The following is an 11,014-nucleotide window of genomic DNA, read 5'->3' as shown; positions in this document are numbered from 1 at the left end:
GTCCTTTTCTTCCAAAAGAATAATTTTATCTATGTACAAGAGACAATCCTTTATTTTATCGTCCTTTAAATTCAATGGTACAATATTTAAAGGATCAAAATAATTGAAAGAATGTTTTCATATATATATGTATACATAATTATGTCATTAATGAAATATTGTATCAATACAATTTCGTATCAAATAAAGTGGGCTTCACATCAGCGTTTCAATTAATTTTCTACGAAATACTTCCAGGTAGAGTTTTTCATATCATTAGATGTTATTATCAAATAAACAGTCTCTTTTTTTGCATCTTCTACTCAACCCGTTTCCATTGCTTGTCTTCTTTTTTTTTCAATTTTATTTGTAAAATTGAAAAAAACAAAAACTCAGTTATAGATTCAAAAAAAGAAAAAAAAAGTTTCATGAAGTTTCCCTTTGATACCCATGAAACTACTGTGTGTAGGAATAAAAGTTAAACTGTTCATGAATATCAATGCCAAGCTTTCAAAACAGTCTGTAATTGAGGGAATGCACCTGGATCTTATTTACCGAGGTGATAGCAGTATGAATTGAATTCTGAAGTCGACCACTAAAATTTTTATCTGCTAGATGCTGCTCGTAGATTGCACAAATCACTTCAAGTACACCAGGAACGGCTTTTCAAGAAACGGATGAAGGAATGATGACGACCTATCATGGATGGATCACCATCTATTACACCACAAGAATTTTAGCAAATGGGTTATTTTTCTCTTGGGAAAAATTATCAATGATATCAAATACTGACTCTCCTTCAGCATTTATTATAATATTGCTTGCAAATATCATTTCTTGAACCAACTTTTCCTCTTTGACAAAAAAAAACGTAAGCGAGAAGTATATATTCATTTTTTAATCAAATGGACTCATCTAACTTCAAGCTAAATCATGTTACAGCAAGAATGCTGCAGAATTCATCTTCTATTTTTTCAGCCATTAAATATATTCTTCCTTGAACTGGGTTATTAGTGAGGGGTATATACTTCATCATTTGGCCTGGTGACTTATATACAACTGTGTGTATAATCTTTCTTACTGCCCAATCTTGTAAGCCTTACCAGATCTAGCAATCAGCAAAAATATGTTGTATAAGCACGCAAACTGTTAGTAGATTGTTGTGAACTGATTAAAAACATATTTCCGATAGTTTTTCGTGCCTTGAACATTTCTCGAAGCGGCAAACAAATAAGTTTCACAACTCTCAGGCACGTTTTAGTTTAAATAGTTTAAGAAATACAGGATTATTGATGCAAAAAATATATTAATATAGTTTTATAATTACTGGACGTTCTTTAAGTATTTGCTAGATGGTTTAGTATACATAATTTGGATTTTAGATTAAGGATCTTAGTTTTTTGTAATTCCACGTTTTTAACTAAAGTATAAGTATTTATTCTAAGTAGTCTGTGTGCATTAGAGATTAATAGTATAACAAGTTAATTTTCATAGAAATCGAAATTAACTTTAATTCAACTAGTTATAAAAATAAAATAATAACTATCTTTAACTTAACTAGTTAAAAAGATAAGTTAACTTGCCCATTACTGACTACAATATCAATATAAAATACTTCTATCCTATCAACCGGATTATTATTCAACATATTCATTGCTGCTACCTTGTAATCCGATTTTTTTACTTTTCTATATCAATTTGTTTGTTTTATGTAATAATATATGATCACCTTTTTTTGTTCTACCACCAGTTATATTCAGGATACCTCAACGCCTCTAATATAAAAAAATAGGTAGAACACTAATTTGGACAAATACTGATCACGTGGTCATCATTTCGCCACTTGATTTCTAGTTTTTGGGTATAATAATTATTAATGGCATTAATACCTTGCAGGTTACAAACGTATACTTTTTTTAAATTTATACATGCGAGAATTTCGAAAGTTTTGATATCTCTAAGAATAGCTTTATAGTTGGTAAAATTGGCTAACTCACCATCAATTTCATTTTTTTTTTGTCATTATCTATTTAAAAAACGAAAAGTTGAAAGATACAACAAAGATGTTCATTAGTTTTATCAATTTATATTTAAAAAGTTTAAATACACTTCATCGAATCACATTTATCAAACTTTATAGAAGTTTTTTGGCAGACCACAAAAGTATTTGCCAGACTATATGGGGTGTATGGTTTGTAGTTTGTCTCCACCTCTCCTAAACGCAAAAATAGAACATTTTATCATTAAAATACATGTGTATTTTAGAAATAATTATGGCTTTTTATTTTTATATTAACTGTCCAATTAATCAGCAAATGGCTCAGAAATAATATCATATTAGTTTGGTTATTGGAAGAGATAATTCTTAATTATTTAAGTATATTATGGAGTGCATTAACTCCATGCCATATCAGTAAAAAATAATCTTATTATTTAAAAAAAAAATGAGTTTGTTATTAGACGAAAACCATAATTTATTCAAAAATATTTTTGAAGGCTTTTAATGATAATTTTATGTTAAAGTTCATGTCTTCTCACAACATATGTATTACATCTTTCAAACTTTCCGTCAAAAAGGGAAAAGTTAAAGATTCCAAATTAACTATTAGATATACAATACCATCACGTCATTCTTCCTAAATGTTGTCACGATGTTACTCCATTTGCATAAAAATGTACAAATGTAAAAATTGTATTTTTATTATTGTCGATTTTCCTACTTATTTTTTCTTTTTCAGTGTTCTAAATATTAATTGGTTGATTTTGAATTAGTTGTTAAGCTATGACCAGTTTCAAAAAATTATAAAATAGTAATCCTATAGATGGGAAGAATTGTCTCACTAACAAATGATTATGGGTTTCGTTAGATCTTCTCTTGTATATAAATGAAAAAGTTATGTTTGAAAAGTTTTAGTCTTCAAAAGCCATTTTTGTGACTTCTAAAAAGGATTTTTTTACGACATTCATTAACTGTAAAGGAATTCCGTAGTTTCAATTTTAAAGTTATGTTACTGAATTTCCAAAGTTGCATTAAAGTTATTTTTCTTAAGTGATACACAAGAATTTAATTATGATTTTTCATTTTGTAGAAAAACAAATTGTAACCCAATGAAGTAAATTGAATACTCAAACGAATAGAAACATTGTACTGACCTCCAAATAGAATCAAATAAGCATCAGAGCCCAGTTCATTTTTTTTTTTCTTTTTTCAAGTGTCTGAACCAATAGAAATGACTGTTTTAAGGAATCAAATCTAGATAGGAATTGGATGCATAGAATTATGCATCTAACTTCCCGAATAGCTGATGGAAGAAAATTCACATCTCAATTTCAAATATCCACAGGAATTATGTTTTTCAGTACTCCATGTTAAGATTGTGTTAATTCATTTAACACCAATAGAAACGTTTTTTCGCAATGTCCTCAGTTACATATTATAAGATGATTTATTAGTTTAAACCTCAGGGGCATGGAGTTAAATAATGTTGGTATAACTACTGTAATAATTCTGTCCGGCGTGTCATTGAAAAATAAAGATCATACTCCTCAAATTAAATGGACAGAGAATGTTTTATGTTTTGAAGGTTAGCTAGCAATGGATATATATACTTCTTATTCATATTTTAGTGGCTTGTTTGGAAATTGTATGGATTCATGAGTTAGGAAAGAAAACCACTACGATTCTAGTCCTTGTTAATTTGTTGACCTTTGACATGAGTAATTTGAAAAGGAAACCTAAGAATAATATTGAAAATTTTATAAAAAAAAACATTTTTAACGCTAATAGCACCCGAGAATTGAAAAAGTATGTAAAATAACTTAATAATTAAAAAATAAATTACCTGGATCTAAAATTGGAACCCAAAATCCATCACTAGCCAGTAGCATGCTAAAAAAAAAGAGAACCGAAATTTTGAAAATGATTTATGCTCCCCAACCGAAAAACTATTGTGCTGTAAAAAATGAAACAAACCTATATACTCTAAAAACGGAATATATCTACAAAGATACAAATGATATTCTTCCAAGTTATAATTTCTTGGACAAACATACAAAGGAACAGATTATAACTGCATTATTTCATATATAGAGATATTATGTCAAATCAAAAACAGATGTATTTGTCTAAATAAAAATTTGACGCCCCTCTTAAAACTTAAGGACGTGGCTGAATAGAAAGCAAACTTCGTCCTAAGTAATAACTATACTCAATGACACCATCATAGATATCATCCAGTGGCGTCATCATCGGATATATATATTGAGTCATTTCGTATTTATTAGGGTCAGTCCAGTCTTAGGAACGGTCCTATTAGTACTTCGGACCGGTTCTTAAGACTATCAGTCTTAAGAACTGTCAGTAAGAGAACTGATTAAAAAATAAGAAATAAAGTTGAGTTACGTCATCAAGGACCGAACTTTATAAGCTTTTAGGATTGATATGCAGTACAGAGTTTGACCGGACCAAAGCATTTGTAAGCGCCGCTCTTTAGACCACCATTCAAAATTCTTGAGCGAGAGCGGGAGGGCTTTCATTGTTTTGAAGAGCGAAAAAATCCCTCGAATTTTCGCTCATTTATATAAATTTGTATTACTTTTTCAGTTTTCTGCATCTTATGAGATAACATCAAAAGATTCGAGAGTTAAAGAATAATTTTAAAGATTACAAGACAAGACGGTTAAAGTTATATCTCAAGATAAGGTAGAATATTTTTTTCTATCCTGTAGCTGTGGTTCTCTCCTGTCTTCGGTTGACGAGTTTGCCTTTCATGTAGGTGACCACTTTAAGAACCCTCAGACATCCGTTCCTTCAAAGATACCGCCAGCTCTTTCTGTGTGGAGATTACGTTGGAAGATGAATTTTTTTCTTTAGTAAACGAATTTTAACAACTGAAATACGATTTTCTTATATTTTTATGTTGTAAATTAACATAAGATCTCAAAATCTCACGAAGGGGTAAGTTAAAAAACTTGAGAACCCTGTGTTTAATCTCAAACTAATTATCCGGCTTAAATGGAGGAAATTGAACGATACCTTGTGATTACATGTCCCCTAAGACAATGGTTACCAAACTTTTTTGTACTTAAGGGCACCAAAAGACAAATAAAAATTTATTTACATACCTATTTCCATTAAATCAATGATTTGGAATATTATAAGTTATTGCAAATAATGTATGGTTGTCATAAATCGTACGGCACACTTGAACTTGCCTTAAGATACACCGTATGGAAACCACTTCCCATCAGCACTTAATATTATCTGATTTGGATGTGGTAATGTTAATTCTATCAATTGTTCTTAGTAGTATTTTGAATATTTGGGAGAATTGCCGTTAGATCTAATCAAGCACGAACGTTCCTTTCTGATTTATATATACATTCGTCTGAATAATAGATAACAATTTAATTTATTTATTATCGTGATAAGGTTTGAAAACATTTTACAAAACTGATATTAGAATAAAATCTATTTCATATAAGTGTTTTCCCTCATGGTTTTTAGACGTATTATGAACATCCTGACACATCCTTGGTCATTGGGAAGAGAAAAAAAGCAACTAAACAACAGTTATACATGAATGTACTGCATGTATTCTCCATCACTTTTTACAAAATGAAATAAATATAATATGGTTATATCAATTTGTGAATAAAGGAGACAATTAATTAAAATGGATGTACATCAATTCATCAGAAGAAACAAATACAAGAATATACCTTCACAAGGACGCTAAAAAATCATACAGACTGTTCTATTGTATCAATGAAGTACTTTGTAAAAATGAAAGAATATTTACCAATAAATATGCTCAAATTCACCTAAAGCCGTAAAGGAAAAAACGCAATATATGGGTAATTATTCTTCTCTGTTACAAAGTTCTTCATTAATGACCCAGATCCATCTAGAACAAAATTAAACGAGGCTGTGATCGATTTTAACATCTTCGCACCTTCAGTAAAAAAGACTAATTTTTATGTTGCACTTCTGAAAGTACAACTCGTCTATATAGAGTTAAATTTTGGTATTTATTTGAAATGATTCCAGGACATTTTGAAAAAATCCTGATAAAATCTATTAAAAATGGAAGCAGAAAAATAATCTTTGAAATGTTATTGGAACCATGTTTTTTCTTTTTTTACGTGTTGAAAAAAAAAAGTACAAAAGTCCTTGAAAAATTTGAAAAATCATTCAATCCGATAAAGTGAAGAAAAAGTTGAAAGTCTCAAGCCTTAATCCAATCTTTTTTTTGAAACTAAAGGTTCAAGTTCTAGAGCTCACATTTCTCAAAACTATTTAAATTCGTTAATAACTGAATTTATTGTTAAATCTAAGTAATCTCAGCCGTCAACTTTAGTGTGGGATGAACATTTTAGTAAACTCATTCAAGACATTTGTACAGGCTATATAGGTGTATCTTGCCATTGTATAAAATCGGATTTTTCTCGTGGTCAAGCAGTATTTGTATGCTCTAGATTAAAAAACATTATTTTCGACTATGGCTTGCAAAATAAGTGCGATGGAGGAATCATTACCGACAATACAAGAAATTTCCTTAAGTGTTTTGAAAATTATGCAATCCAAGATAATGAAGAAGAAGAAGAAAATGATTTCCTGGATGAAGATATTCAATTTTTTGAATAAACACCTGACTTTATAAAAGATTCAGAATTTCGCCTCCCAAATCATTTCAGATGTGCTGCTCACTGTATAAATTTGATAGCACAAAAAGACATGGACTCAGTTTTCAAAGATCCTGTCTTTAAAAAATTATTTTACAAAGCTTTTTGAAAATGTCACTTTGGAACAAACAAAGTTGTAGTAGTATTGCAGCTGAAACTATTAAAGATGTTGTAGTGAAAATTATGAGAGTACCAAATGAGACAAGGTGGAATGGAAAATTTGATGGTGTTTTGAACACTTCCAGAGCTCTTGAAAAAAAGTAGTAATGCACTTCATGAGTTATTTGACAATCTTGGATTGATGTATTTCACCAAAGCAGAGACAGACTTAATTCATGCATACATTTTGTGTTTTAAGGATTTAACTGCTGCCATAGATATATTGCAAGGTGAGAAGAATATGTTTCTTGGCTACATTTTGCCTTCACTTTCAGTGGTGAAGAAAAACTGGAAATTGATGCACAGTCTTAAATTTGCAAGACTCTAGTAGAGGCTTTATTAGCAGGAATTGAAAAAAGATTTGAACACCTTTTTAAGGATAACTACAGCTACAGCTACTCATCTCAAAAAAATAATCGCCGCTCATTTTTTATTGAGCAGGAGCGCACTCTGGATTTCTTGGGCGGACTAACGCTCTGGACCGGATCGATAGTGAACTGGACGGGACTGGAGTCTTCACTCCTAAATAAGGACTGACATAACACAGTAATTGGAAGTATATAAACGTCAGGACTTAAGAATAGTAATAAATACTTTGATTAAGCCTTAATGAAAAATATTGACATGCCATTCATGATTCTCGTATATTTTTCTTCCCAATACATAGTTATAACAATGAATTACTAAAAGCATTCCATTGGTAAGCTTAAGTACTTTACTCTAATCTTAGTGAAAATGATGTCATGTAGAAGGAAAGTACAATTTAAAATTTGGAGCGTTTTTCAAGAAAGATAATCGCGACTAGCTTTTACAAATAAACAAAGATGCTGGTTATTTTTCTTTGAACTGTATTCATTAATTTTCATAAGTTGACTCCAAAGAACATCACACCGTTACTTCGCTAACACAAGTATATACATTGTATTTTGTTGTCAGCTGTCAAATACCCTCATTTTGCTTGATACGTCATGGTTGGTTCTATAAAGATTCGCTTTGAACTTTTTTTGCCTTGAACATGTCCGCCTTGTAACGCTTTCGCCCTGGGAAGCTTTCGCCTTGAGACGGTTTTGTCTTATGGCGCTTTTTCCTTGTCACACTTTAGCCTAGCGACGTTTTCGCCTTGCCACTATTTTGCCTTTGCTAATAATAGAGGGAATATACTTCTTCTTAGTATATATATTTTTTTAGTTGTATTTTTACTCTTGTATTCCAACTTTGAGAAATTAGTAACAAAAAGGTAAACAAGCTAGACAATCACAATTCATCAAAGTTGGAATACAACGGTAAAAATTAAAAAAATCAACTCAAAAATATATTACCTCTATTATTATCCAAGGCAAAAAAAATTCTAGACGAAAACGTAGCAAGGCGAAATCCTTACAAGGCTGAAACGTTCATGGCAAAAAATTTAAAGACGAATCCCCCCAACACGGTCATAGTTATTTCATTATATATAACTAGCAGTTGGTATGTAATTCATATATGTAAACAAAGTAATAAGTTATTATATACTTATGCTCCGTTTCCAAAAGGACCGGAATACAAATTTTTATTGATCCCTCGTCGTTTATATAATATATATATTACCCATTTTATTATTTCTATAAAGAAATTTTGGCCATTATATCAAATACAATTGCATGTTTACGCTTTCAATAAAATATTACTAAGCAATATTATAATACAGTATCGAATAAAATACTATGTAGGATTTTAATATTACAATATATATATATGTAATTCATATTAAAAATGGCGAAGAAATAATATGACTGATAATCTGAGAGTACATAAGAGATAAATAGCAGTTGGTATAATTGTCTCATTTGGTTACAACCAGATCATTTCTGGCCTTTTTTCCGTTTATGTTTAGGATAAAAGATTGCGTGATACAATAAAGGTAACGACGTGATATATAGAACTAGAAGAACAATGTGGGCAGTTCAAAAGGATTGGATGCTTTCTGTTTTAGTGCGTTAAAGAGCTAAAATTCAGGTCAGCATCTGATTATAAAATATAGATAAATATCAAAAAATATTTACTTCTATTGATATTGACTTCTTTTTCTTTTTTGCGTTTCGTTCCACTAATTCTCGTGGCATTTACTCTTAAAATTGAAATAATTTGAACGATCAATTTTTCCACTAAAAAAAATAGTGTCTCTCAAGGATACCTTTAGAACTTTTTTTTGAAATTTTCACTAAAATTAACGATTGCCAAGAATCCAACACCTATATTCTAGAATTCTTATTTATTTTTTACATTTCAGGCCTTTTTCAATATGTTTAGCGTGCAATCAGGAAAAAACCGGATTTGTCATGATGTATGGACAAAATCGTATTTTTCTTAACCAAAATATTTGTCAAAATCCCAAAAAAAAAATATTTGACAACGGATTGCCTAATATTTTAACTATTGTGTGGGACGGGTTGTCAAAAGTACTAAGCTCTGCCAACTCATTACCATTACAACAAATTCATCGTATGTTTACACAATAATTTTGGAATTGACCAAAATGAAGAGGCTATAAGATCTCAATCCCCTTGATTAATATTTTTTTGACGTAATAGACAGAAAATGCATACCACACCAATATTGAAGTCCTCAAGGCCTCCATTAAGCATGTGTGGGGTTAATTATTCAGGAATAAATTCGTTGGGTATGTTTGAATTAGGAGGAATACTCTTAATTAATATATTTATACACCTTATTAATAATTTTTTTCGATATTTTATTTAAATATTCTAATTGTATTGACTTTTTCTTTATAAATGGAAAGGAGAAAATTTCAAAGCGTCACCCTATAGATACCTACATATCAAATTTCAAAAAAATATAATGAGGATATATGAATCCATTATAAGTTTTAAGTTATAATTAGCATGGTTTTAACAAACTTTTTCCTCAGATTGTCCATTGGTTGTAGTGAATGATTAACATTTACTCAGTTTTTATGGGTTTATTGATCTATAAGATCATTATAATTGACCTTTATATATGATTGGATGAAAAAATATATTTTTTTTTCAATTTATCTGGAAGTAATAAAAGGATACAAAATATTGGTGAAATCAAAGTGAATTAATTAAATAAACTCTTCATTTGTCTGTACAATTTATATTCTTATTAATTAGTATATTTTAACCCCCTGTATGCATCATTATTCAGTAATAAATGTATTCCTATTGGTCATTAACAATATTCTCCCTGTGTGTATTTTCGAACTAGAATGTCAAGTACGGCCCACCTGGGATTCAGTATGGCAGATAAGGGATAATAAACCAGCATTATTAAGAAGAAGAAACAATAAATTATATATAATGTGTGAATTGTTAAAAATAATTTTAATTGAAAACTATAAGTTTTATGCTTAATTTTGTAATTAATTTTTTAGTCAAAATCAAAATTGAGAGCAAATTCAGCATATTGTAATTGTGTACATTGTTTTCAAATCTTTTGGATTATAAATCGTGGCGATGCGATTATTGCAGTACCTATTAATAATAATTTTGTTAGACGGTAATAAACCTCTCCCCCTTGACAAAAATTTTGTTTGTCGAATTTCGAAATTTGTGAAAAATAGATACGGGTGTCAAATAACTAGTATAATATCATAAAATGAAATGAAGCTGTAAAAATTAATTTATTGCTCGACAATTAAAATACAAATTTAGTATTTATAGAAAAAAAACTTTTGGTAAGAAAGACGCAAGACAGAATAAAGGTACCAACGTGACTCAGTCATAGTCCATAGAGTTCTCAATTTGTGTGAATACAGTTGTAAAAACACGCAAGTGAGCTGTCGCTGGCGGTATTACATATAACACAACTAAAATTTTATATTAGTAGGTAAAAAAATATTGATTTATTAAATTTCAAAACAAAAGAAACTCCAACTTTTATAATTAGGTATTAATAAAGCCCCTTCTTTTAATCTATACAGCAGCTGTATGTTTTTTAATATGTAAAAAACGTGGAAAAAGTGCGCCAACGATCAATCTAAATATTATCTCATGAGTCATGATGTAGGTAAATTCAATAAAAAAATGAATATCCATTTTAAAACCCAAAATAACTCTTGTGAAGAACTTATATTATTGGTATGCAAATCAAATAATTATTTAAGTACAACAACCAAATGAAATAGATATGATGAATCCATTTTCTCTTGTTAAAAAGTTCGGACATAACA

Source organism: Lepeophtheirus salmonis, chromosome 6 (genome assembly GCF_016086655.4).
Source record: "Lepeophtheirus salmonis chromosome 6, UVic_Lsal_1.4, whole genome shotgun sequence".
Lineage (NCBI taxonomy): Eukaryota > Metazoa > Arthropoda > Copepoda > Siphonostomatoida > Caligidae > Lepeophtheirus > Lepeophtheirus salmonis.
This window is presented reverse-complemented; position numbering follows the sequence as displayed.